Genomic DNA, 5715 nt, shown 5'->3' on the forward strand with positions numbered 1-5715 from the left:
TATGATACAGCTGGTTTTCGGCAGCTTGGGTCTGTTTTCTGGCATACGAGCAGGTTTCGCCACAGTAGGGCAGACTTCAGGTTAAGACTTCGGGAGTCTACTACACATCCAGCTCCAGGGCTACTACCGGGTACCCTATAAAAATTTTGTGGGGGCGGAGCCCGGCCAGGGCCGGAGCGGAAGTGGTGGCCGGAGCGGAAGTGGAGCTGCCGCCACCGCCGCCGCGGATTCTGGATCCCGGGTAGCTGCTGCCGCCGCCGCCGCTGCAGCCACTGCAGGCAGCGCCGCCGCCACCGCCTGAGGCGTGGGCTTGGGAAGGAAGCAGTCACCTCGCTCGGAGCTTAGCTCGGAAGTGTCTTTGTCCCTTGCAGCCCTCCTACGGAATGACAATGGATAAAAGTGAGCTGGTACAGAAAGCCAAACTCGCTGAGCAGGCTGAGCGCTATGATGATATGGCTGCAGCCATGAAGGCAGTCACAGAACAGGGGCATGAACTCTCCAATGAAGAGAGAAATCTGCTCTCTGTTGCCTACAAGAATGTGGTAGGTGCTCGCCGCTCTTCCTGGCGTGTCATCTCCAGCATTGAGCAGAAAACAGAGAGAAATGAGAAGAAGCAGCAGATGGGCAAAGAGTACCGTGAGAAGATAGAGGCAGAACTGCAGGACATCTGCAATGATGTTCTGGAACTGTTGGACAAATATCTTATTCCCAATGCTACACAACCTGAAAGTAAGGTGTTCTACTTGAAAATGAAAGGAGATTATTTTAGGTATCTTTCTGAAGGCATCTGGAGACAACAAACAAACCACTGTGTCGAACTCCCAGCAGGCTTACCAGGAAGCATTTGAAATTAGTAAGAAAGAAATGCAGCCTACACATCCAATTCGACTTGGTCTGGCACTTAATTTCTCAGTCTTTTACTACGAGATTCTGAACTCTCCTGAAAAGGCCTGCAGCCTGGCAAAAACGGCATTTGATGAAGCAATTGCTGAATTGGATACACTGAATGAAGAGTCTTATAAAGACAGCACTCTGATTATGCAGTTACTTAGGGACAATCTCACTCTGTGGACATCAGAAAACCAGGGAGACAAAGGAGATGCTGGGGAGGGAGAGAACTAATGTTTCTCATGCTTCGTGATTTGTTCAGTGTCACTCTGTACCCTCCACACATATCCCTTGTGCGATAAAAAAAAAAAAAATTGTACGTAGACTTTCGATTTTTCACAGCCTCAGCCTAGCAAAAATTGTTCATGGGATAAACAGCTGGTATTTGTATCTAAAACTCAGATTGGTCACATAAATGCCACGGCATTCTGAAGTTTTGATTTTGATTAACATTTGACAGGATTACTGTGTGTTTAATTTTTTTTTTAAACTGAACACTGTGATTATGGGGTTTTGTAATTTAGCGGAACTCTTACTGGTAGAAAAAATAGACCCGAATTATGTGTAACTTTTTGGAAAGTTTAATCTGATGTCAAAACAATCATTGAAATAGACAATTCCATTGTAAAGTTGTACAGAAAGTTATAGAGATTATATTGTGATGCTGGAACTTGGAGTGAGACACACATCACCTGGCATTTGAGTTTAATGGTAATTCACAGTAATGCTGCCTGTTGTTTGGAACTTAAAGACACTTGACCTGTTGGGGCTGTTGCCACTCAAAAGTTCATGACCACAAATATCCACAGTGACTTCCTCTGAGGAAACTTGAATCCTGAAATTGAAATTCTTTGTGGCAGATAACTGGCTTATGACACCTTGAAAAGTTCAAGTGCTCACATAATGCACCTGACTAAACCCCTCTTCCTGCAGCAGTATGTTCACCGTGTTACCAGTTTGCAACTTGTGCTTCAATAGTGGGATCTATTTTCATTGTTAACACTGAGCTCAAGAAAAAAGCTGTGTGTTTTATGAGTGACCTTATCTGTTTCCTGGTTAATACCTTTAAAAATAATGTTCTGAGTCAGGCATGGTGGTGCATGCATGTAGTCACAACTGCTTGGGAGGCTGAGGCAGGAGGATCGCCAAGCCTGGGAGTTTAAGGCTGCAGTGCCCTATGGTTGCACCTGTGAATAACTGCACTCCAGCCTGGGCAACATAGCGAGACCTCATCTCCAAAAGAAAAAAAAAAAAAAAAAAAGGATTGATGTTCTGTAGAGATTGCCTTTCACTTGAGGAGTACTCTCAGTTTTCAGGTTCTTCATAGCTCGGGGCTTTTAAATTTTGAATCTAAACATTCTTTCCCACCATCCTTTTTGACTATTGACTTTGGTTTTCTCTTCTCTCCTAAGTTTCTGTCCCTCTGCTCCCTTACTTTTTTTTCCTTTTTGAATTCTATCTTTATCTGTCTTTTGTTGACTTTTTAATGCTATATATGGGCAGGGGTAAGAGACATTACTGAGCACCTTGGTGAGCAAGCCTGGCTTTAAAGATTGAGAAGAGCTTCTGGCACCAGAGCTGTCTTCCTCCAGTTCTCCACACAGTGTTGCTCTTCAGTCATACTAGGATCTGATTCAAAAAAGTATTTTTAAATATCCATGATTTCTCCCTATATTGAGGCTGGCGTGGATCATGCTTTTTAGTGCCTGTCACCAGGTTTCCCAAGTGCACTCATCCAGCTAAGCTCTCAGATGTGTTTTAAGGAGACCCTGTATTCAGGGAAGTTGTGTGGACACTGCAGTGGAGAGAATTGGGAGTAGTCAGGCCTGTCAGTCTCACAGTATCACCCCTCTACCTTTAATATTCCACCTAGCTGTAGAGTCCATCTGTTTGTCCATCTGCTGAAATGAGAAAAGAAACATTCATGCACTGATTTAAAACAAACCAAAAAAAAAAAAAAATCCCTCCTAGCTGAACAAAAATGTGCAGTTAATACTTGGCGCTTGAAAATGCAGTAGTGAATGTGGAACCAAGCCTGTCTGTATATCTGGTAGCTCTTTTCTTGCTTTGTTTTTCCTTACCAGTATTCTGCCTAATGTTTGCTTCTGTGATGGTTATATTGCCTAGCAAGCACACCCGTGGTTGTGAAAATAGTATAGCAAAAAAAGAAAAATCCCCGGTTATTGATGTACTAGATTTGTGTATGTCTTTTAAACAGTTCTAGTTTCACCTTACACAGAATAATCAGGAAAAGTGTAAAAATTCAAAAGTGAAATAAAAATTTTATCAGTTAAAAAAAAAAAATTTGTTGAGTTTGTTTCCCTTTTTTTTTTTTTTTTGAGATAGAATCTGGCTTCATCATCCAGGCTGGGGTATGGTTGTGCAATCTCGGCTCACTGAAACCTCCACCTCCTGGGTTCAAGAAATTCTCATGCCTCAGCATCCACAATAGCTGGTATTAAAGGTGTGTGCCACCATGTCTGGCAAACTTTTTCCATTTTTAGTAGAGACAGGGGTCTCACTATGTTGCCCAGTCTGGTCTCGAACTCCTGGACTCCAGTGATCAGTACGCCTCGACCTCCCAAAGTGTTGGGATTACAGACATGAGCCACTACACCCAGCCATTGTGACTAAATTTTAACGTAAGAATTATGTAACAGAGATCTCATTGTCTGCACCAAAATTTAATTTCAATGTAATCAAAAGAAACTCATCGAGTGATCCAGCCAGAGAGAGTCCCTAAGGAGAAATGATGATGAAATGGAATGCCGTGTCTCAGATGGGACCCTAGAACAGGAAAGGACATTAGGACTCTCTCTCTCTCTCTCTCTCTGTGTGTGTGTGTGTGTGTGTGTGTGTGTGTGTGTGCGCGCGCGCGTGCAGACAAGCCAGAATGTGCTGATCTTCCCAGCAATAATGATTTGGTGCCTACCAAGTGTCACATACCATGTAAAAGTGATCTACACATAGCTTCATTTATTCCTCACATCACTGCTAGGCGCTGGGCATAATCTGCATTTTACAGATAAAGAAACTGAAGAACAGAGAGGCTAGGTGCTTTGCTCATAGTCACATGGCAAGGTTAGTGGCAGATAAACGGCTCAAATTCAGGTTGACAGGGCAGCTCAGCAATATTGCCTCAAAAATCCCAAACTGTGAACATAAAACAGTTCAAAACAAGCTTCATATGGGCCATGAAAACAAGGCACACTTTCCAATCTGTCCCACTTTAAAAAGAAGAGTTTAAAAGCAGAGCACAGGCCAGGCACAGTGGCTAATGCCTGTAATCCCAGCACTCTGGGAGCCCGAGGCAGTCGGATCATGAGGTCAAGAGATTGAGACCATCCTGGCCAACATTGTGAAACCCCATCTCTACTAAAAATACTTTTTAAAAAAATTAGCTGGTTGGGGTGGCCTGTGCCTGTATTCCCAGCTACTCAGGAGGCTGAGGCAGGAGAATCGCTTGAAACTGAGAGGTGGAGGTTGCAGTGAGCCAAGATCACACCACTGCACTCCAGCCTGGCAACAGAGTGAGACTCTGTATCAAAAAAAAAACAAATAACAAACAGCGCAGCACACCCAAGACACTGACAACACTCAATGCTGGAGAGGATGTCCTTAAGTCCACCAATATCACCATACATTCTGTGCAATCAAGAAATTTACTTGGATGGGGGTAGGGTGGACTCCTGTGTGTAATTCCAGCACTTTCGGAGGCCAATGCCGGTGGATTACCTGAGGTCAGGAGTCTGAGATCAGCCTGGTCAACACGGCCAAACCCCATTTATATCAGAAATAAAAAAAACTTAGCATGGCATGGTGGCACACTCCTGTAATCCCAGCAACTTGAAGGGCTGAGCCAAAGAATCCTTTGAGCCTGGGAGGGGGAGGTTGAAGTGAGCTGAGATTTTGCCACTGCACTCCAGCATGGGAGACACAGTGAGACTCCCTCTCAAAAAAAAGAAAAATTGGGAGGGGGTGGCGCTGGGTGCAGTGTCTTACACCTGTAATCTCAGTACTTTGGGAGGTCTATGTGGGTGGATCACAAGGGGTCAGGAGTTCTAGACCAGCCTAGCCAACGAGTAGAAACCTAGTTTCTACTGAAAATACAAATATATAAATATATAAATATAAATATATATATATATATACACACACTTATATATGTATATATATATTTTAGCCGGGCAGTGCCACCGCTATCCCATTCATCACCAATTTTTGTTGATGTCTCTTACTCATTTTTGTTTTTGGAGATGGAGTCTTGCCCTGTGGAGCCTCCCAGCCTGGAGTGCAGTGGTGTGATCTCGGCTCACTGCAACCTCTACCTCCTGGGTTTAAGCGATTCTTCTGCCTCAACCTCACAAGTAGCTGGGACTACAGGCATGCACCACAATGCCTGGATAACTTTTGTATTTTGAGTAGGGATGGGGTTTCACCATGTTGGCCAGGATGGTCTCAAACTCCTGACCTCCAGTCATCCATTTGCCTTGGGCTCCCAAACTGCTAGGATTACAGGAGTAAGCCACCATGCTTGGATTTTTTTTTTTTTTTTTTTTGAGATGGGGTCTTCCTGTGTTTCCCAGGTAGGCCCTCAAGCAATTCTCCCACCTCAGCTTCCTGCGTTATCGGGGTTATAGGTGAGTGTCACCTTGCCTGACACTAGAAGCATGATTTTGTCACTGCAGACCCCTCTCATTCCCTTTCATAGGAAGTCACTGAGCACCAGAGAAGCTTGAGCCAAGAACTAGGGACACCGATATTTGAACTCATTTCTGTTGGGTGCCAAATTTCTCTGTGCCTCCTTCTGGGAAAATTGGAGGTGGC

General features: G+C 44.2%; 1 pseudogene across 1 annotated transcript; it reads left to right on the plus strand.

Annotated features, from left to right (window-relative positions):
• The first annotated feature begins 181 nt into the window (after positions 1–181).
• Positions 182–2849, plus strand: LOC116547733 (annotated as a pseudogene). Its single transcript, XR_004267156.1, has one exon. The product of XR_004267156.1 is annotated as a 14-3-3 protein beta/alpha pseudogene (transcript).
• The last annotated feature ends 2866 nt before the right edge of the window (positions 2850–5715 follow it).

The sequence above is a fragment of the Sapajus apella genome, unplaced genomic scaffold, assembly GCF_009761245.1.
Source record: "Sapajus apella isolate SASKATOON/1434 unplaced genomic scaffold, GSC_monkey_1.0 scaffold4387, whole genome shotgun sequence".
Taxonomy (NCBI): Eukaryota; Metazoa; Chordata; class Mammalia; order Primates; family Cebidae; genus Sapajus; species Sapajus apella.